Source organism: Cervus elaphus, chromosome 25 (genome assembly GCF_910594005.1).
Source record: "Cervus elaphus chromosome 25, mCerEla1.1, whole genome shotgun sequence".
In the NCBI taxonomy this organism is placed as follows: Eukaryota; Metazoa; Chordata; class Mammalia; order Artiodactyla; family Cervidae; genus Cervus; species Cervus elaphus.
This window is the reverse complement of record NC_057839.1, coordinates 47,318,275-47,343,018: the sequence shown is the minus strand read 5'-3', so window position 1 is coordinate 47,343,018 and position 24,744 is coordinate 47,318,275.

Genomic DNA, 24,744 nt, shown 5'->3' with positions numbered 1-24,744 from the left:
GACACAGAGTATGTTTTATCTAGTATTAAACTTTTAGCCTAATGTAGGATTTGAAACAGGTAAATTTCCCATTAAAGAAATAGATTTTTGTATGAGAGATCTCATTCTCACTCCATTATTTTTAAAATATACACTTGTGATTTTCCTTTTACTTATATTCACTGCATTCCATACATTAGTGTTTTTATATATTCATGTTTCAATGTGAATGAACTAGGTTATATTCAGTTATGAGAAAAAAGATGGCTTTCAAAACATCCAATCATTTTTATTACTATGCCAAACAAATAATTTGGCATTAGATTTAATAATTTATTATGGGTTTGAATGATACCACATAAAGAAGTCTTTAAAATATTCTGAACTTAATGACTTTATAAACCCTTACACATATTCAAAACTCAAATTAATTTTATACAAAAAAATGTGAGGGCTTAAAGTATTAAACAGTAGAGGCCTCTTGAATCCACGATTACTATTTGTTAATCACCAAAGGTATATTTAAATATATTTATATCACATCCACAAAAGAAAAAAGAAGTAATAATATCTTCTTATTCAGTCTTTCTTTCCAAATATATTGTAAAAAAAAATCCCAAGAAAGTCTCTTATGATAGAAAGCTTGTATATAATGTGAGCCTCAACCCAGGCAAACATTTTACATTTATTCAAATTGTAAAATTGGTAGTATCTAGAGAACTTGTGCTGAATCAACTTTATTTAAATGGAATATTGCAGCACTTTCACAGTAGAAGCCTATACCTTTTCCTCTGCATAATAATATAAGCCTTTATATTGTTCAGAAAGAAAATTCTCAGAACATTAAAGAAAGTAGAAATCCTTATTATTCAAGAAGTTGGGTAGAAGAAATGTGATGACTCTGACTTCAATAAAAGGCAAGTTTTATTCCAAACAGTAGATTCACTTTTATTAGGCACTGTACATTTTTATGGTAATTGCCAGTACAGTTTATGCAGCGAAGTTTGAACTATGGGATAATATAAATTTCATTATTTTCTATAGAAAAGAAAGTAAGGTAAGTCTATCTCATCTCAAAGACTGATATATTATGATTTTTATTTTCTTTTTTCATAATATTACTGTTACTAGTTGAGTATTTTGGGAAAATTCAAAGTTTAATGATACATACCTTGCACTTACTGAATAAATCAGATCTATTTCAATTAAAAAAAATGCACGAAGCTTAGTGAATTTTCCTGTATTAACTACATTGTGGCCTTTAAAAATCTCGTTTCCTGCTACCTACAGACAGTTTTCATTAAAAATTCTATTCCATCAAAATCAATTACATTTCTGAGTCATTATTGAGCACTTAAAATGTACAAGGTGCTATTCATGACCAAAAGGATAAAATAACATTTGATGTAATTTCTGCTGTTTATTAGTTTATTGTTTAATTAATTCCTCTTCGGACTGTAGCTCACCGGGCTTCTCCGTCCATGGGATTCTACAGGCAAGAATACTGGAGTGGGTTGCCATTTCCTTCTCCATCCAAATTAAGTACCAGTCATTAAATAACTGTGGTATGTGTACTGTGCTGTCGTGTCTGACTCTTTGTGATCCCATGGACCAGGCTGTCCTGTCCTTGGGGATTTTCCAGGCAAGAATACTGGAGTGGATTGCCATGCCCTCCTCCAGTCTTTAAATAACTACTTCTATCCAGTAACTATAGTCTTCTCTACTTGTAACATATTTAATTCCGTCCAAAATTAATGTTTCTGATAATGTCTTTCTCATTTTAAATCTGTGTGACTGAGATTGTCATGCTTGAGGGTAAGTAGAGAAAGAGATGTGAAGAGAGATGAAGTGTGCAAATGAGCAAATGGCCAGACCCTGACTTGCAATTCATAGCCAAGATCTGTGTTTTAGATCCAAGTTCTTTGGGAAATTTGGAAGAGTTTGAAAAAGGGAGATTACATGATTCAAAAGATCATGCTTCAAAATCTTTTAAAAAGAAGGAATAGAAGACTTGGAGCATATAATAAAGACTCTAGATGGAGAGGCTAGGGAAGAAGCAATATTAAAATAATATTTCAGAAATAATGAAAAACCTGAGTCCTCAGGCTAAGGAAACGTGGTTTCCAGCAACAATAGTAAATGTAAATGAGTATCAACAGTCAGGTAGGACAGAGGAAATCAAGTTAAAAGCAGCTCCAAAGAAAATGCAGGTTACTAGACTGATAGAATATTTCTTAAAAGCAAAAATGTAAGCCAGAAAAATATAAAATAATGTCTTTAAAGTGCTCTTACAAAATGTTACCAACTTAGAATCAAATACCCAAATAACTTCTAGTTTGACTTAAATGCAAATAAACTATTTTCAGTAAAAATCAGCATAAAGCACTAAGATAACTGAACTACATGAACTGCTAAAGATGGCATTTCAACAAAAGCAGCAATGAATCCAGATAGAAGGAATAAAATTTCAGAAGAAATTTGGAAAAAAAATAAATTGCTCAATATAGAGGAATTTTAAAAGATTAATTCTGGTGGTGGAAAATGATGTCATTAATATAATATGCACCCTTATGAGGCTGCATGCGTGCTTAGTCACTTCAGGCATGTCTAACTCTTTGTGATCCCATGGACTGTAGTGCACCAGGCTCCCCTGTCCGTGGGATTCTCCAAGCAAGAATACTGGAGAGGGTTATTGTGCCTCCTCCAGAGGATCTTCCTGACTCAGTGGTCGAACCCACATCTCTTATGTCTCCTGCATTGACAGGAGGGTTCTTTACCACCAGTGCCACCTGGGAAACCCCTTATGAGGCTCATAGGACATAATGAACAGATTTAAAGATTTAACTGCAGAGACTAGATACTAGTTAGATTTTCACCTTTAAGAAAAATCTGTGGCATCAAAAAATGGGCCAAAGATCTAAACAGACATTTCTCCAAAGAAGACATACAGATGGTTAACAAACACATGAAAAGATGCTCAACATCACTCATTATCAGAGAAATGCAAATCAAAACCTCAATGAGGTACCATTACACACCAGTCAGGATGGCTGCCATCCAAAAGTCTACAAGCAATAAATGCTGGAGAGGGTGTGGAGAAAAGAGAACCCTCCTACACTGTTGGTGGGAATGCAAACTAGTACAGCCACTATGGAGAACAGTGTGGAGATTCCTTAAAAAATTGGAAATAGAACTGCCATATGACCCAGCAATCCCACTTCTGGGCATACACACTGAGGAAACCAGATCTGAAAGAGACACGTGCACCCCAGTGTTCATTGCAGCACTGTTTATAATAGCTAGGACATGGAAGCAACCTAGATGCCCATCAGCAGATGAATGGATAAGGAAGCTGTGGTACATATACACTGTGGAATGTTACTCAGCCATTAAAAAGGATACATTTGAATAAGTTCTAGTGAGATGGATGAAACTGGAGCCCATTATACAGAGTGAAGTAAGCCAGAAAGATAAAGACCAATACAGTATACTAGTGCATATATATGGAATTTAAAAAGATGGTAATGATAACCCTATATGCAAAACAGAAAGAGACACAGATGTACAGAACAGACTTTTAGACTCTGTAGGAGAAGCCAGGGGTGGAATGTTCTGAGAGAACAGCATTGAAACAAGTATACTATCAAGGGTGAAACAGATCACCAGCCCAGGTTGGATGCATGAGACAAGTGCTCAGGGCTGGTGCACTGGGAAGACCCAGAGGAATGGGATGGGGAGGGAGGTGGGAGGGGGGATCGGGATGGGGAACACATGTAAATACACGGCTGATTGATGCCAATGTATGGCAAAAACCACTACAATATTGTAAAGTAATTAGCCTCAAACTAATAACAGAAAAAAAGAAAAGAAAAATCTGCATGTATTTTTAAAAGATAAACACAAAAGGAAAAATGATAGATGTAGACATTCCAAATCTTTAGAGTTGGGAGGACTAGGTAGCAAGTAAAAGAAAAGAGAAAACTTGATCAATCCATTAGGAGAAAAACTATGTGGAAAATGAGTGATAATCGTACAAGGTAAGATGTATAAATTATTAAAACTACATCAGTGATAATAAATACAAACACCATGATATTTAATAAAGGTAAATAAAAAACTGAATAAAAATATAAATTAACTAATATTCAAATTACTAAAGACAAATCCAAATCAAAACAATATATGTTTAAAGACATGGGATATAAGATACACGGACAGGCAGATAGATGACACATACTCATGTACATACCTACCCACCCACATATACCTCAGGTTAAAAAATATAAACCAAATAATGCTGAATAAGTTATATTAATATTAGTAAAATAATCTTATATAAATACTGATATTATTAAGTATCAAAATGAAGAAAATCCCTACAATTAAATAAAATATTAAATTACTGAAAACATTATAATGACACAAATGAACGTTTCCCAGGTGGTTCAGTGGGTACAAACCTGCTTACAATGCAGGAGATGCAGGAGATGTGGCTTTGCTCCCTGGGATGGGAAGATCCCCTGGAAGAGGAAATGACAACTCACTCCAGTACTCTTGCCTGGAGAATCCCATGGACTGGTGGCCAACAGTCCATGGGGTCACAAAAGAGTTGGACACAACTGAATCAACTTAGCACATATAGTGGATTGCCATTTTCTTCTTCAGGGGATCTTCCTGACCCAGGGATTGAACCCGGGTCTCCGGCCTTGCAGGCTTACTCTTTACCATCTGCGCCAGCAGAAAAGCCCAAGTGAAAGTGAAACTCGCTCAGTTGTGTCTAACTCTTTATGACTGGACTCTATGGTCCATGGAATTCTCCTGGCCAGAATACTGAAGTGGGTAGGTAGACTTTCCCTTCTCTAAGAGATCTTCCAAATTGGGAAAGGTTTAGATCTAGGCTGTAAATTGTCAGCCAGGGATCAAACCCAGGTCTCCTGCATTGCAGGCGGATTCTTTAGCAGTTGAACCACAAAGGAAGCCCAAGAATACTGGAGTGGGTAGCTTATCCCTTCTCCAGTGGATCTTCCTGACCCAGGAATTGAACTGGGTCTCCTGCATTGCAGGTGGATTTTTTTTACCAACTGAGCTATCAGGGAAGACCATGCCCTAAAGGAAATCAACTCAGTATTCATTGGAAGGACTGATGCTGAAGGTGAAGTTCCAATACTTTGGCCACCTGATGAGAAGAGCCTACTCATTGGAAAAGACCCTGATGCTGGGAAATATCGAAAGCAGCAGAAGGGGAGTACAAAGGATAAGATGGTTGATAGCATCACTGGCTCAATGAACATGAGTTTGAGCAAGCGCCAGGAGATGGTGAAGGACAGGGAAGCCTGGGGTAATGCAGTCCATGGGGTTGCAAGAAGTCAGACATGACTGAGTGACTGAAGAAAAACAATGAAAAATAAAATATTACTTAAAAACTTATAACACCCCAAATGTAACATTTAGCTAATAACATCCAACAGTATATGAAGGAAAGGGGGGATAAAAGCAATTACAATGATATCTGATTAAAATGCAATGGGAATGAGGGAATGTTAATAGCTCTCTCTTGGTGATACATCAGAAACAAAAGTTGTTAAGAATTTAGACAGTTGTGAGCTTGCCTGTTTTCTCAGCTGATAAAGAATCTGTCTGCAGTTCAGGAGACGTGGGTTTTATCCCTAGATAGGGAAGATCCCCTGGAGAAGGAAATGGCCACCCAGTCCAGTATTCTTGCCTGGAGAATTCCATGAACAGAGGAGACTGGAGGGCTACAGTCTATGGAGTCGCAAATGTTGGACACGACTGAGCAACTAACACACAAACGCTAAACAAAATAATAAAATAATAAACAAAATAAAAAGAATGATTGAAGTTACCATATATAAATCACTACATTTAATGCATAGAAACATGGATAGTTTTCAATTACATGAGCACTTTTGACATGAGCTGGGCTATGAAGAAAATCTTAACAATGTTCAAATAACAGCAAGCATCTGAATTTGCTGTTTGATAAAAATGCAATTGAAATAATAAACACATTTAAATCTCAGTACTTAAACTTCAAAATAATGCAGTATTCAAAGAAGAAATCACAGTATAAATTTGGAATATGTATAACTGAACTTTGATAAAATATTTCATTTTAAATATTTCAAGGTGCAATTTAATTAGTTATAGAAGAAAATACAAGTTCCTAAAAGCATATGTATATATATATAGTTACATGCATTTAATTATGTATATAAATTCAGCCAGCATACCCTTAATATTTGTGAACTTATTCATATCCAATTTTACACCAAAAAAAAAAAAGTCAACATTTATTGAACTCTTATTAAAAAATGCATTCTGAAATATTTAGAAGTAAGCATATTGACAGTCTTTAATTTACTCTGATATGCTTCAGAAAATAAGGTGGGCAAATACATGGATAGAAGCATGAATATACGTATAGGTGATAAAGCAAGTAAGGCAACATATTAACATTAGGATTCAGATTGGAATATGTAGATATTCCTTATAAAATTATTTCATCTTTGCTATATGTTTGAAAATTTTAAATAAGCTCTATCTTAAAGAATATATAGAGTTTTAATCAGCATGGATTGTAAGTTATCTACTATATCACAACAGTGAGGTACAGGAGATTGATAAGATTTTACATAGGGTTGTTACTGTTGCAGTTAAACAAAGGTTCCTCTCCTTTTATGGACATAGGCAGTGTTCTTCATGAATTTATTGCTCAGAAGGAATAAAATCATGCCTCTCTTATTATCATGCTGCTTCCAATATTGCTTTAAAAATAAATGGAAAAAAAATCAACATTCAAAACAACTAAAAAAAATTAAAAAGTCTCATAGTCTGGCATTGTCACTGATCTTTTTCCATTCAAATCGAAATGTTTTATTGAAGTATATTGATTTACAATATTATATTATTTTCAGATTAATAACATAGTGATCCAATATTTTTATAGATTATACTCTATTTAAATTATTCATAAACTATTGGCTATATTATCTATATTGTAGAATGTTGTGTCTTAGAAAGTGAACAGTATTTAATAGGTATTAATATTTTTTGTAATGGAATATTTGATATACTGAATAAAAGGAAATACTTGCTATTGTTAATGATTTGAGGTAATTAAATAACAGTGTTTTTCTTTCAATTTTTGTGGATTATTTTAGTTGTCAAGACAAATACTTTTAACTGTGATAGAACTCACTACTTAATAAATGGAACTATTAAATATTTCCTTTGGGTTACATGTGTCAGGACAAAAAAAAGATTACTGTGATCATTCAGAACTCTGATAATTAAAAACATCTTCTTTAACAGATTAAGATATTACAAATATAAGTAAATTTCCCAAAGCTGTGTGTCTTTCAAATGACTTTCAAAAAACAGATTAAGATATTACAAATATAAGTAAATTTCCCAAAGCTGTGTGTCTTTCAAATGACTTTCAAAAAACAGATTAAGATATTACAAATATAAGTAAATTTCCCAAAGCTGTGTGTCTTTCAAATGACTTTCAAAAAACAGATTAAGATATTACAAATATAAGTAAATTTCCCAAAGCTGTGTGTCTTTCAAATGACTTCCCTATCTAGACTCAAGATCTTTGACTCCCTGAGCTTGTGCTTATTATACTGTAAAATGTATAAAAAATAAATGTATACAATATGCCCACCAAATCATATGAATTTATAACTGGAATCTTTAGAATATTCTGTAAAAATAGCAGTAATTAAATATTAACACTGTAGATATACTTATAAATTTATAGTATGCAAACATTCTATTACTGTGACAAAAGACAGTGACATCTTTGCATGTATTTGGGCGTAAATGACAAGTTGACACTCAGCAAATTCCTCTTTTTGATCTTTTTGTTTCCCCACTGAAATAATTACAAAGTATGTGTCTTTGAGTACAGATTTCATAATTTTAGATCTTAAGAAAAACGATAAATTATAGTTCATCAAAATTTAACTTTTTGCCTCAAAGAACCCATTAAGAAAATGAAAAATCAAGTCACAGACTATGGCTCTGAAAAAGGACATTTAATATTCGATATGAGAAAAAGACAATACAGTTGGGTACAAACTTTGAACAGACATTTCACTAAAGAAGATAATTGCAAATAAACATATGAAGAGACAGTTCACACCAATAGACACTGAGTAAATGAGAAGTAAAATCACAATAAGATATCACTAAACATTATCAGAATGGCTATAGCTACAAAATATCAAGCATTGGTAGAAATATAATATAACTGATATTCTCATATATTGCTGATAGGTACCTGAAATCTTATTTCTACTTTGAAAAAAAAAATGTTTGTAAAGCCTCTCAAAAATTATACATACACTTACCCTGTTACCCTCTAATCTTATTTCTAATTGTTTACCTAAGAGACATAAAAATGTATATCCACAAAAACCTGTATTTGAATGTATAATAGTTTTGTTTGTAATCACCGTTGATTGCAAAAAATTAAATGTTCCTCAATCATCAAATGGATAAACTAATTTTGGTGCATCTGTACAGTAGAATACTTCTGGGCAATAAGGAAGACCAAATGAAATGACATACTGACAAGTATGGATCTCAAAAATAGTGAAAGAATCCCAGAGGGGCTACTACTTTATGAATCCATTCATATGCTTGCTATTTGGAAAGTATTAGATCAGTGGTTGACAGGGTTTGGATAGGGTTGAGGAGATTGAAAAATGGGAAATTTCAAGAATATGTGGTGGTTAAGTAACTAAATACATTTATGAAACATTAGAATTTAAAATTTAAAGCTGTAAATTTTGCTCTATGTGAAATGTTTCACCAATCCTGGCTTCTGTAGAATCTAATTTTGTTTAAAAAGACTCAGATCCAAAATACAATTAAATTTTAATATCAGTTTTTCACAGTTTTCTAAGCAATGCCTCGAACATGCTCCATTATAATACATTGTTTAATGATATTCCTAACTTTTTTGTCATCTAGAATATGAAATGTTAGATGAAAACCAGATTTCTGAGCTTTCTAAATTATCATATTTATGACATGTAAATGTTTAATATATACATATTTATACTACAAAGAATGCAATGAAAAACCAATTTGATTACAAGCTTTCTTATTTATCAGATTATAAACCTAATAATCTACATTTTATGCACAGGTGAATGCAGTAATAACTATCCTAAAAGGCTTTTTCCCACTATCTAGGATCGTCTGGAGCAACACATGCTTGGACAAAGATGAAAAATGTCACCAGTCTCCAAGCTGTTTTTTTTTTTTTTTTTTAATCCACTTAATACAGTTAATCAGCTGCCAAATTTAAAGGATCACTTTCTCCATTTTTTTAATAAGCCAATCTGCCCCGCCTTCTTCTTCCAATTAGTGTTTAGCTGCAATAATTTCATGTTTAATTCCCATTAAGCTTCTAGTACACATCTGGCACAAAATGTGGGTTCAAAACTTATAGCTATTATAATAATAACTTTTATCTTCATAAGAGATATTTTTATTTTATGTGATTAAAAGGAAGTTATTTTAACCTACTTTGTGGAAATTTATTTTAAAATCCATTAAATTTTTTAAGCAACAGCTTCCTACAGCATATTATATTTCTAGGCCTGGTTGAAAATGGGTTTCAGTATTTTTGGTCTTGAGAGATTGTTAAATATTAGATATGAAATAACAGTGCTTGAAAATGAATCTATTAAAAGCTCATTTTATGCCAGACATTATGCTAAGTGTTTGGGATTCAATAATGTATTTAAAAAAATGTCCTTTTCATTCACAGAAACAGTGTTTATGTAACAAATGTATAAACTGCTTACTTATGTAGAAAAAATTATATGATACTTTACATTTAAATTATATAAAAATTTAGATAACATAAGCAATCTTCAATAGGGAAAAACAGCCTTCAGTAAAATTTAAGGCTTTATGTGGAAATAATATTGAAAAACATCATGTTCAGGTTTTACATGTAATTTTTTAACCATGTGAAATGGAGTTATGTTATGTTATAAGGCTTTAGAGAAGTTGTATGTATGAGATTGTGTTTATATGTGATTTCAATAGATGAACAGATTATTTCAAAAGCCAGATGAAACCACAAATGAAAATGAAACTGGACCCTTATAATTCATCACAAACCATTAAAATTAAATTTTATTGAATTAAAAGATTTTTTTCATTAAGTTATAGTTTCTTTGTTTGTGTGGATTAGTGAGCTATATTAACCAGTCACGAAAGAGTAGTTATTTAGTAAAAAAAAAAAAAAAAAAGGAGTAGTTATAAAAATTAAAACTTACAAATTTCAAAAGCACAGTCAATAGAAAATAAATTATTAAGAAAGTATTAGCACTCAATTACAGATAATCTCTTAGAATTTAACCAGGAAAACCTTGTCATATAAATATTGGCAAAAGATCTAGGTAAGGAATTAAAGACCTAATAAAAGTAGTCAAATATATATTCAATTATAAAGTTATTGGAAACTAATAGTAGTCAATTAGGGTAATAAATTGAAGTAATTATTAGAAGTTTGTAAACTTTTTCTGTAAAAGTCCAAGTAATGAGTATTTCAGGCTTTATAATCCACATGAGCTCTCTGACATATGTTGTCATTCTGTCATTGTTGTTCAGTTCCTAAGTCATGTCTGACTCTGCAACTCTATGGAACAGCAAAACAGGCTCCTACATCCTCCACTCTCTCCCAGAGTTTGTGCAAACTCATGCCCATTGAGTTGGTGATGAGATATAACCATCTCATCTTCTGCCACCCACTTTACTTTTGCCTCCAATCTTTCCCGCATCAGCGTTTTTTCCAATGAGTCAGCTCTTAACATTAGGTGGCCTTAGTGTTGGAGCTTCAGCTTTAGCATCAGTCCTTCCAATGAATATTCAGGGTTGATTTCCTTTAGGATTAACTGGTTTGATATCCTTGCAGTCCAAGGGACTCTCAATTGTCTTCTCCAACACCACAATTCTAGAGCATCAATTCTTTGACCACTCAGCCTTCTTTATATTCCAACTCTCACATCCATAAATGGCTAGGGGAAAAAACATAGGTTTGACTATATGGATCTTTGTCAACAAACTGATGTCTCCATCATAGTAGCCATAGTTAATAGTAAGTGAATTGGTGTAATCGTGTTGCAATAAACTTTACTTATAAAATATGTAGTTAGTTAGATTTGGCCATTTGCTGATGCTACCTAATCAGATTTACAGTTTTAAAAACAGATTAAAATACCTTTCATCAGATATGTAGGAACAATAGTACTTTTTCATGTGGGAATAAAAGTTATGATAGCCTACTTGAAAAGCAATACTGAATGTACCTTTGATCCAATGAGTCCACTTCTGGGGATCTATTCCTTCACCAAGATGGAGGAAACAGTTATACACATGCATATTGATGTACCTGCAAAAAAGATGCTTTGTGGCAGAAGAAAAAATTAAAATATAGAAAATGTCCATAAATCAAGATTTGTTGTTGTTCAGTTGCTAAATCGTGTCCAACTCTGCAACTCCATGAACTGCAGCACGCCAACAAACTGTCCTTCACTATTTGCTGAGTTTGCTCAAACTCATGTCCATTGAGTCAGTGATGCCATCCAACCACCTCATCATCTGTTGCTCTTTTCTCCAATGCCCGCAATCTTTCCCAGCATCAGGGGCTTTTCTAATGAGTCAGCTCTTCACATCAGGTGGCCAAAGTATTGGAGCTTCACCTTCAGCATCAGTCCTTCCAATGAATATTCAGGGTTGATCTCCTTTGTGATTGACTGGCTTGATCCCCTTGCTGTCCAAGGAAATCTCAATAGTCTTGTCCAGTACCACAGTTTGAAGGCATCAGTTCTTCAGTGCTCAGCCTTTTCTATGGTCCAGCTCTCACATCTGTTAATGACTACTGCAAAAACCATAGCTTTGACTATATGGACCCTTTGTCAGCAAAGTGATGTCTCTGCTTTTTAATACACTGTCTAAATTTGTCATAGACTTTCTCCTATATATTATACCATATCAATAACATATTAGGCAACAAGATATTAAACAAATAAGCAACAAATACAATAATAATTACACCAGTTGTACAAGCTCTACACACATTTGAGGAAACAGTTTTACTGGGAGCAAATGATACTGAGTTAAACACCAATATAATGTAATATCAAATAGTTTAAAAAAAAGCATGCTAAAAGTATCTAGGCAAATATTCTGATTATTACCAAAAGAGAAAATTAGCTGTGCCTAATAGGTGTTTGTAATACTATAATACATATCACTGATATACCTTAAACCTTCCTCTGTATTTGAGATTTAAAAAAAAATAGGGTCCAAAATATGATGTACATTCCAGGAGTAGATGCAAAAGTACATGGTACTCAGGTTTATTTCAGGAATGTTTAATATTAGTGAATTGATGTATGCACTAAATCAAATTAATAACAAGGAAAATTGCATTAATATGCACTGAAATATTAGTATTTTTGTTATTCATAGTTCAGTTATTCTTTTAATGTATTATGATATTAGTAATGATGGGACTTCCCAGGTGGCACAGTGCTAAAGAATCAGCCTACTAATGCAGGAGACACAGTAGATGCAGGTTCGATCCCTGGGTTGGGACCATCCTCTGGAGGAGGAAATTGCAACCCACTCCAGTATTCTTACCTGGGAAATCCCATGGACAGGGGAGGCTGGTGAGCTGAAGTCCATGGACTCACAAGAGAGTTGGACATGACTGAACACACACATGCATAATGAACTTAAACCTTAGAAATATATATTATATAATATGTATTTAATATATGAACAACTCTAATCATTCGTTGATAAGAATAAATATCATGTCATTAGACACTTCACAGATGAGAAAACAAAATGTAAGAAATATCCCAATAGTTTTAATGATAATTAAATATTGTATTTATTCTACAAAATTGGAGACATCTAAACTGAACATTACTAACATGCAAGCAAAGAAGTGACAAGTAGACATTCATATTAGGACTCAGAGTTCATAGAGTTACTGCCATTCTAAAGCAATTTTAGCACTACATAATGAGCTTTGGCAAGTATATATGCTCTGTTACATATGAATAAACTGTTAAAAGTTTTTATATATGATGTGTGTGGGTCAGTCATTATGTTATTGACAAAACTGAATTATAAATAGCATGTAATTGCTATTGGATGATAGAATTGTTTGTGATATTTATTACTCTATTTGCTTTTTAATGCTTCATTTACTTTTCAATATATGTGTATTCTATCTAATATTCAGGATATATAAGTAAATATATTTCTAAGTTGTTTTTAAATCTATTATTTATAAACAGTTTAACATTTTACTCACATGCCTTGAGAGGTTTGTTTCAGGTGTAAATTGTTATGGAGTAATCACTTGACAGATAAGATGATAAAGCACCATAAATTTTTGTGTACTTTGTGGTGCAGGAATACTTGAAGCAAAATTCACTAAGACCTTTAAAAGGGGGGACGCTTTCTTGTATATAAGACACCTATAAAAATTATTTGCTGCAGAACTGTGTCCTATATGTGGATGATTTTCAAAAAGTTGTCAATGTTAAACTTTCTTATATATATTATAAAATATATATGTATACGTGTATAGTTTTTTTAAGTTAATAAGTGTATGTTTAAATTACCTAGTGAGATTATTTGCATTAATGACTGTGGAAACATCAATGGATATTATGTCCATCTCTTCAATTGAATTAAATTAACTCACTATGGGAAGAGCTAGCTTCCTCTGTGCCCATGTGAATAGTGATGAATATCAGGAATAAAGTTTACTTTAGCAGAAAAATGGGAACTTGACTGTAGGAACACCCTACCTAAGAACTAAACAAAAAATACCCAAAGAAATGTTTACTAAGCATGGAAATGTCATTCACAGAAACAAAAGATTTCAGAATTCATCTCCTGCTGCCCAGCTGAAAAATATACTAAATCTGGAAGCTAAAGGAAATCTGATTTTTCCTTTCTCATATCTTGATTTTATGCTCACCTAGTGTATTATGAAGGAGATTTTAAGCAAATCGTAACACTATAAAATAAAATGGATTCAGTTGATAGTGGGCTAACAAAGTGGGTGGAAGGCTGATAAAACAGTTAGAAAACAGATAAAATACCCTGGGGGTCTACAGTCTAAGCAGCAAGAGGCAAACCAAGATGGTCTTTAAGAACACGGCTCCCTGTGGCAATACTCATGTCCCCCTGGGCTTGGTTCTCCACCATTTGATCCATCTCTCCATTAATCAGTGACAATCTGGAGATCAGGTACAGAAGATCTCCTTAATCCATCTGACTCACTTTGGACATCCTCAGTGTCTGCCATACAGAGGAGCAGAGGGAGAGTCTAGCTCCATCTTGAAGTGAAGTGAAGTCGCTCAGTCGTGTCCGACTCTTTGCAACCCCATGGACTGTAGCCTACCAGGCTCCTCCCTCCATGGGATTCTCCAGGCAAGAATACTGGAGTGGGTTGCCATTTCCTTCTCCAGGGGATCTTCTCGACTCAGGGATTGAACCCAGGTCTCCTGCATTGTAGGCAGATGCTTTAACCTCTGAGAGAGGCAGTAGTGAGAGGCTTCAAAGATTGTCATGTTGCCAAGAACACATATAATAGAGGATTTCTTCAAAAGGATAGCTAGATAATATTCTTAATAGAGGGAGAAAGAAGGCAAGTGTTGTAAATGGGAATTTTTTTTTAAATTCTGCTATACCAAGGAAACCTTGATAAGTAACATGATTTCTCAAATGCTTCATTCTATGAGAAATGACTGATAGGCTCTTGATAAAGTCATTTGTATTCCAACAATTGAAAAGTATACCTTCTTCATTAATAAACAGCCATCTTGTTTATTCAGTGTTTGTATCTGAACTTAATCAGTAGAACTCAATAATTACCTGTGGATAATGAGAAAATCTATATTCTCAGAGGCTGAAAGTCACATTGTAGATAGTTTCTTTGAGTGCTAGATGATTATCGAAATACGTATTCAAAAGTGAAATCCTGAGATGTGTCTACAGGAAGTCTAATGATAAATAATTAGCATCATGTCTTTTTACACTTACAATGTACAGGAAATTTGTCTGAAAAATAAACTTATTGAGTTATTTCTTTTTTTTTTTTTTATTTTTCTCTCTGGGATGTATTCCTCAAGAAAAACTTTTCTGCAGCCCTCAAAATGGCAAAGCTGAAAAGCAAAATGCAGTGTCCAATGACATATTTAAAAAGATAACTCTGAAAAAATAGCTTAACATAGGTAATAGATTAAAGAGCTTTTTGTGATTTTTTTATTGAAGCATCATTGTTGTGTAATACTATACATTTTGCATAGGTACAAGAGAGTGATTCACAACTTTTAAAGTTTATACTCCATTTATAGTTATTATAACATATTGAATATATTCCCCCATATTATACAGCATATCTTTGTAGCCTATTTTATGCATAACTTTTGTACCTCTTAATCTCTACCCCTATTTTGCTCCTCCTCTTTGTCTTCCCCCACTGGGGAGATTGAGAACCCACTGAGGAGACCTGGGTTCTATTCCTGGGTCATGAAGATCCCCTGGAGAAGGAAATGGCTACTCATTCCAGTATTCTTGCTTGGAGAATTCTATGAACAGAGGATTTTGGTGGGCTACAGTCCCTGGGGTTGCAATAAGTCAGACACACTGAGTGACATTCACTTTTACTTTTTTCACTTTCTTTTTTGTTATATTCACTAGTTGTATTTTTTAGATTCCATGTATGATATCACTGATATGTGGAATCTAGATTAAATTTTGGTGTTTCCTTTGCAAATAGGTTTATCACAACATTAACCTTCTTTTTATGTAAAGAATTTATGTGCAGTTTTCTGAGAAATGACATCACCCCTGGAGACAGCACTCTGATCTTTCTGACACTACCCAAATGGGCTCTAATCTCAAGGTGCTTTGATGGATGTGACTATTCTGACCCTGTATTACTGTATGCTGGCCTTTATCACAGAGGTCACACTTCTGGCCACCAGCATTATGACTTTCAACTTACTGCATGCAAACAGACTATGTCTGTTCCCTCTCCTGGGATAGCATACTCATGGAGTCTTGATCTTGTAGCTTGACCCAAGTATCCACACCATCAAAGCAGATGACGGTTGTCTTGCCAACTCTAAGAGAAAGAATATTCACTATCGGAAGATTGCAGTAGCACTCTTATAAATGCCATCTATCATGGCAGAGCCCACATTCTCAGAAAAGTTATTTGTTTTCACAAGAAGGAAAACTAACACAAATTCTCTTGGCAATAACTAGGATAAATAAACATCTCTTTGCAATATCTGTCATCCTTGCTTACTGACCAAAAATGTAAATTCTCCTCCTTTTTCTCATTGCTGTATCCCTCTGAGTCTCACCACCCTCCCCATCCTGATCCCTTGTCCTATGGACTTTGTCACATCCTGTGACCATCACTACCTTGTGAGCAGCCATTCACTCTCATGCAGCTTGGCTTTTCTTGAACCTTAAGGTCATAGACTATTCTCCAACTGTAGCCTCATAATTTATAAATTGCTTGCTCAGTTGTCCATATGACACTGGCTATGTTGGCTGGCTTACGATGCCATAACAATATACTATATATTAGGTGGCTTAAACCACAGACCTTTATTTTGTCATTGTTTTGGAATTCCCAGGTCAAGGTCCAGTAGGAGAGGTTTCTGATGAGAACTTTGATGATAATCTCTTCCAGGCTTATAGAGGGCCACCCTCTTGCTCTGTACTCACATGACATCTTTGCTTACATGCAAAGAGGGAAAAATGTAAGCTCTCTGATGCCCCTTTTTATAAGGGCATTAACCTTTCTGAACTAGGCCCTACTCTAATTTCTCCATTTAATCTTAATTACTTCTTTATTGGCCCCATCTCCAAATACAGCACATTGGAAATTAGTGCTTCAACATATGAATTTGGGAAGAGGATACAAATATTTACTCCAAAACACTTGTTGCATGAAATCATGGGATTCCATTCTCTTATATGTTGATTTTTTTTTCCTTCTCCACCTGCTCTGTCTACACTCCTAATGGGCCTGCATCTATATTTCAACATATAGTAAGCAACTTGATAATATCAAAAAAGTGGTTAAAGTTTCACATTATACAACCCAGGCCAGATAAAGAAATAGATGAAAGCAAGAGAGAGAAATTCATAAACACGATAACAGCTATAATTATAAAGACATACTAGAGATTTAGTAGGTGCTCATAAACAAAGATTAAATTTTCAAGCTAAGAGTTCATAGATAAAGAATATTTGGGTTTCATGGTACCCAACAAAATGGATGGTTTAAGTACAATGGAGGTTAAGGGTTATCTTCTATTAAACTGCCCAACAGAATGAAGGCAAGTTTGTTTTGTTATTTGGTTGTTTTTCCATAAAAAAATTAAAATTACCTAGAATGATGACAAGATTCGTGTCTGGGGGAAATTGTATAGAACTATACATATGTTTGTTGCTTGAAATAATTTTGAGTGTTGATTAGTGCATCCTTATGTTGTTGCTTAGTCACTAAGTATTGTCCAACTCTTTGTGACCTCATGGACTCTGCCAGGCTTCTCTGGCCATGGGATCTTCCAGGTAAGAATATTAGAGTCAGTTGCCATTTCCTTCTCCATTAATGCCTTAAATATTCTTTATTAATAGGAAATGGGGGGATGCATGTTTGTCTATTCTTTCAGATTTTAAAATATATATTTTATTTACAATCTAAATATCGTGAAGTGACTGAAATAATACTGCCAATTCCTGTCTATTTTTTTGTCTTGGGTCAAGATTCATCTCTTTCTCTGATTCCTCCACTCCACTGCTGTTCAATTCTTGATTAGTTAGTTAATTTGTGTCTTTTTGCACATTGCTAACATTTCCAGCCACTTATGTGTCTGTAGGTCTGTATCATCTACTAAGCTGTAAAACTCTTGAGGAAATGATATGTTTCTTGTTATTTTTTAAACCACAGTAATGTTTCTTTACCCTGGAGAGGGAAATGGCAACCCACTCCAGGATTCTTGCCTGGAGAATCCTCCGTGGACAGAGGAGTGTGGCAGGCCACAGTCTGTAGGTCGCAAAGAGTCGGATACGACTGAAGTTACTTAGCGTACACACAGGTTTCTTTAATAAATGAGTGAATGAATGAATAGTTGGTTATCTCTTTTCAACATTTGGTGTCTTTCACTCATGACAGAATCATGTTTCTAATACTGAGGCTCAGTTCAGTTCAGTTCAGTCCCTCAGTCATGTCTGACTCTTTGCAACCCTGTCCATCACCAACTCCCGGAGTATTACCCAAACTCATGTCCATTCAGTCGGTGATGCCATCTAACCACCTCATCCTCTGTTGTCACATTCTCCTCCTGCCCTCAATTTTTCCCAACATTAGGGTCTTTTCAAATAAGGGTTTTCACATAAGGTGACCAAAATATTGGAGTTTCAGCTTCAACATCAGTCCTTCCAATGAACACCCAGGATTGATTTCCTTTAGGATGGACTGGTTGGATCTCCTTGCAGTCCAAGGAACTCTCAAGAGTCTTCTCCAGCACCACAGTTCAAAAGCATCAATTCTTTGGCGCTCAGCTTTCTTTACAGTCCAACTCTCACATCCATACATGACCACTGGAAAAACCATAGCCTTGACTAGATGGACCTTTGTTGGCAAAGTAATGTCTCTGCTTTTTAATATGCTATCTAGGTTGGTCATAACTTTCCTTCCAAGTAAGCATCTTTTAATTTCATGGCTGTAGTCACCATCTGCAGTGATTTTGGAGCCCCCCAAAATAAAGTCTGACACTGTTTCCACTGTTTCCCCATCTATTTCCCAGGAAGTGATGCCATGATCTTAGTTTTCTGAATGTCGAGCTTTAAGACAACTTTTTCACTCTCCTCTTTCACTTTCTTCCAGAGGCTGTTTAGTTCTTCTTCACTTTCTTCCATGAGGGTGGTGTCGTCTGCACATCTGAGGTTATTGATATTTCTGGCAATCTTGATTCCAGTTTGTGCTTCTTCCAGCCCAGGGTTTCTCATGATGTACTCTGCATATAAGTTAAATAAGCAGGGTGACAATATACAGCCTTGACGTACTCCTTTTCCTATTTGGAACCAGTCTGTTGTTCCACGTCCAGTTCTAACTGTTGCTTCCTGACATGCATACAGGTTTCCCAAAAGACAGCTCAGATGGTCTGGTATTCCCATCTCTTTCAGAATTTTCCACAGTTTATTGTGATCCACATAGTCAAAGGCTTTGGCATAGTCAATGAAGCAGAAATAGATGTTTTTCTGGAACTCTCTTGCTTTTTCAGTGATCCAGCAGATGTTGGCAATTTGATCTCTGGTTCCTCTGCCTTTTCTAAAACCAGCTTGAACATCTGGAAATTCATGGTTCACATATTGCTGAAGCCTGGCTTGGATAATTTTCAGTATTCTTGCCTTGAGAACCCCAAGAACAGTATGAAAAAATACTGAAGAGAGGGTTTTGTTTGTTTGTTTTTTGTTTTTGTTTTTTTTAGTACTTGACTTATTTATTTTGATTTTTGACAAAGCACTGTAAAGACTTTTGACATTACTCCCAAAATAATGAGTTCATGTTACCAAAAATTAAATCTACCATTGCCAGTTATATTCTAAGTGCATGTCAGTGATATAAGCAGTGAATTATGGAGTAAAAATATCACAATAAATTGAGATAGAAGGAAATAATAATTGCTCAAATGCCATCATTGAATGGTTGCAATGCATGAACTACTGCTGTCGAGACTATGTTTATAGCAATGCCCTCATGAGTTTATACCTTGAATACAGATATTTTTATTCACCTATTTAGACATAAATATCCACTGAAGATTGGTGCTCTTATATTATCTCATGCTATATTATTATATACTGTACCTATAAAGTACTATAAACATAATCATATGACACATATTTTTAAATAACACACTGAGCTTCATTAAACAGTATTTACCTGCTGTGCTTCTGTTTTCTTAGGAATTATAGTAATATTTACGAGTTCAAGGGTCTTAGATTTTTGTCTTTATTATGAAAAATAGTGGATTTACTCACCCATTTCCCCCATAGGCTTCAACCTACACATCTCCCTTCCCTACACGTACCATACTCCACAGACAATGCAACACACATTAAAATTTTATTATAGAATATATGTGAACCAAAATTGTTAGGAAGAACTGATTTTAATAGAAATGAAACTCACTTCATATTTTAAAAGGTTATTGAAAGACACTTAAAGATTCTTGATTTTCCAGTGCACTAAGACCACTAATTTCCAGGGATGAAAGTATCATTTTGTACCCAGCCATTAAAAGGGAAGAAAAAAATGCCATTTGCAGTAACATGGATGGACCTGGAAAGTGTCATATGAGTGAAGCAAGTCAGACGGAGAAGGACAAATATCATATTGCTTATATGTGGGATCTACAAAAAAAAAAAAAGGTTCAAGTGAATGTATTTACAAAACAGAAATAGATTTACAGATGTATAAAATAATCTTATGTTTACTTGGGGGTCAGCAGGGAGAAGGGATGCTTTGGGAGGTTGACACTGACATATACACACTCCTATATATAAAATATGTAACTAAGGACAAACTGGGACCTCTACTCAATATTCTGTAATGACCTAGATGGAAAAGAATCTGAAAAAGAGTGGATATATACATATGTATAACTGAGTCACTTTGCAATACACCTGAAACTAACACAACATTGTAAATCAACTATACTCCAATAAAAGTTAAAAGATAAGATTAAATAGTCTGAATGCAGAATATTTCACAATTTTAATTAATATTTTCAGAACATAATACCTCAAAAAAAAAAAAAAGCTTATATTTTGTAGAATCACAGGTCCTTTGCCCTAAAACCCATTTTGAAATTGAAGAGTCTACATTCATTTTAAGTTAAATATCTATTTTAGTTGGTTATTTTAAAAACTAATTTATAAGGGAAGTGTATGCATTTTAAGCAACAGCTTCTAAGAATCGTCTGGTTTTAAAACCATGGCATGCCCCAGGCATTTTTATGTTGTGACCTTTCATTTTCATTAAATATGCGATGTAAAATTGAATTTTGATGCAGTCCCTGCCTTAGTCATAGCTCTCAGTGACTTATAAAATCAAGCAATTAACGTATTTTGAAAAAAAAATCATTTTAGTTCAGATTATCATAGCACACTTCTCCCCATGCCTGACTTTATCCATGTCACCTTGCCCTATAAATGACTGCCTCATGGAATACTTATAGCTCATCAGACCACATGAACCCACATGAACATACTGTTTCTCTCCCTTTTGACAAGTCATATCAAAGTAAGGAGACCTAATTTCACACATTAAAGGAAAAGAGACAGAATCACTAATCAGTGATGAAAGAAAGCACATGTGAAATGAGTTTGGGGTATGTGAACATTTTTCCAATTACCAGGCTCTACACTAAAGTGGAAGATGATAATAAGCAAAATGAATAGCCTTTGCTTCACTCTTTCCTAGAAAGAAAAAACACTGATCATTAATATGGGATGTTCACGGATTTGCCACACAAAAATTTGGCCAAAAATGATTTAACTTTCACAGAGTGGCTAAGTATTTCTCAAACAAAGAAAGAATACAGACCATAAAAATTTAAGTGTGACAGTGGGGCAAACAAATGGTAGTCATAATGGAATTCATCCATTTCATTTTATTTTACTTAGAAAAGTTAATTCAGTTCTATGCAATACAATTGGCACTAGTGGTAAAGAACCTGCACACCAAAGCAGGAGACACAGAAGATGTAGGCTCTTCTACAGGGTCAAGGGTCGAGGGTCGAGAAGATGCCCTGGAGGTAGGCATGGCAACCCACTCTAGTATTCTTGCCTGGAAAATTCCCATGGACAGAGAAGCCTGGCAGGCTATAGTCCATAGGGTCACAAATAATTGGACACATCCGAACTGACTTAGCACACACCACAGAGAGAAATTACATTAAAATGGTTAAATTGTTAGAAAATAAGAGCATGAGAAAACTTTAAAAAAAGAAATATTCAGGCCCATGTAAAATTTTTTAAAAGTAAAGTTTCCATTTTAAAAACAAGCACTAAATTAAGGAGTAATAGAGGCGAGGGTGGGATGATCTGAGAGAACAGCATCGAAACATGTATACTATCAAGGGTGAAACAGATCGCCAGTCCAGGTTGGATGCATGAGACAAGTGCTCGGGGCTGGTGCACGGGGATGACCCAGAGGGATGGGGTGGGGAGGGAGGTGGGAGGGGGGTTCAGGGATGGGGAACACATGTAAATCCATGGCTGATTCATGTCAATGTATGGCAAAAACCACTACAATATTGTAAAGTAATTAGCCTCCAACTAATAAAAATAAATGGAAAAAATAAAAATAAAAACAAGCATTAGATATGTTTTTTTTATTATTATTATTCTAAATGCTAACATGTGCACATATTCACATGCACAAACTCAGCAAGGTTGATGATCCTATGTATTTGAACTCTAATTGCTTTTTCCTCCTTTCCCCAGCCTCATATGGGACATTAACTAAGGATTGCCACCTATAACAAAGCAATATTATCACCATGGGTGCTCCATTTACAAAACAATGTTGTTTAGTCATTAAGTCATGTCCTACTCTTTTGAGACCCCCATGGACTATAACCCTCCAGGATCCTTTGTCCATGGGATTGCTCAGACAGAAATATTTTAGTGGGTTACCAAAAGCAATAGGTAAAGTTATTAAAATGATGCCATCCTTGAAGTTCTATTTCCTATAATACTTATTATAGGTTATTACTTACAAGGATATATACATATTTGTCTAGATGTTGCATTTTTCTAAGTATATCAACAGTTAAATCAGGTGACTGAGTGAAGCAGTTTATCCTCCATAATGTATATGGGCTTCATCCAATCAATTGAAGGCCTTAAGAGCAAAAACAGGATTTGATGAAAAAGAAGCAATTTTGCCACTAGACTGTAACATACAAACTTTGCCTTATTTTCCAGCCTTTAGATTTGGAACTTGAGACTGCAAAATGCCCTGTTATTCAAAATGCCCTTGAATTTCCAGCATGCCAATCTGCTCTTCTGATTTTGGGTTTCCTAGCCCCCATAATCTCATGAGCCAGTTGCTTAAAATAAATTTCTCCTGCTATCCTATTGTTTCTGTTTCTCTGTAGAACCCTAATATGATGATGTTATTAATAGCATTTCTAATATTCACATCATGAGAATTTCAGAGAGGTGAAAGAATATTGTGCCAGAAAAAAAAAATGTTTGAAAAACAATAGTTAAAAACTTTCCAAATTAGACAAAGCATATAAATCTACAGATTCAAGCAACTTAGGGTTTATATTGGGTTGGTTCTTTTGAGTTTTTCCGTAAAATCTTATAGAAAAACGCAGTTGAACTTTCTGGCCAACCCAATATAAACATACACAAATGTTTATAGCAGATGTGTTCCTCAGAGTGCAAATAACCTAAAGATCCCACATAGGTGGATGGAAAAACAAATGGTGGTACAGACACATGATGGGGTAGTAGCAAGTAGAAGATTTGTTACATGCAAAAGTATATCAAGTTATGATGAGTGAAAACACACATCAAAAAAATTATGTACTGCATGTTTATTTTTATATGATTTTTTGTTTAATTAAAAATGGTGATTTCAAAGAAGTAATCAGCAGGAGCTAGTGATTGAGATAGGCTGTGGCTGTGAAGAGATACCATGAGGGAGATTTTTGGGGCCAATGAAACTGTGGTGATTATATGAATATATATATGTGCTCAGATTCATATAATGGCACACAAGACACTCAATTTTACTGTAGGTTACTTAAAAATAAGAAAAATATTAAAAATATATATATGTATAATGTATGAGTTTTAATTCAGCCTTTGTGTGCCGTCATTTTGATTTAAGATCCAGTCTTTTCATGGAAAGACTTTCTTTCCAAAGAAAGGCAATGCTAAAGAATGCTCAAACTACAGCACAATTGCACTCATCTCACACGCTAGTAAAGTAATGCTCAAAATTCTCCAAGCCAGACTTCAGCAATATGTGAACCGTGAACACCCAAATGTTCAAGCTGGTTTTAGAAAAGGCAGAGGAACCAGAAATCAAATTGCCAACATCCACTGGATCATTGAAAAAGCAAGAGACTTCCAGGAAAACATCTATTTCTGCTTCATTGACTATGCCAAAGCCTTTGACTGTGTGGATCACAATAAACTGTGGAAAATTCTGAAAGAGATGGGAATACCAGACCATCTGAGCTGTCTTTTGGGAAACCTGTATGCATGTCAGGAAGCAACAGTTAGAACTGGACGTGGAACAACAGACTGGTTCCAAATAGGAAAAGGAGTACGTCAAGGCTGTATATTGTCACCCTGCTTATTTAACTTACATGCAGAATACATCATGAGAAACGCTGGGCTAGAAGAAGCACAAACTGGAATCAAGATTGGCGGGAGAAATATCAATAACCTCAGATATGCAGATGACGCCACCCTCATGGCAGAAAGTGAAGAGGAACTAAAAAGCCTCTTGATGAAAGTGAAGGAGAGTGAAGAAGTTGTCTTAAAGCTCGACATTCAGAAAACTAAGATCATGGCATCCAGCCCCATCACTTCCTGGGAAATAGATGGGGAAACAGTGGAAACAGTGTCAGACTT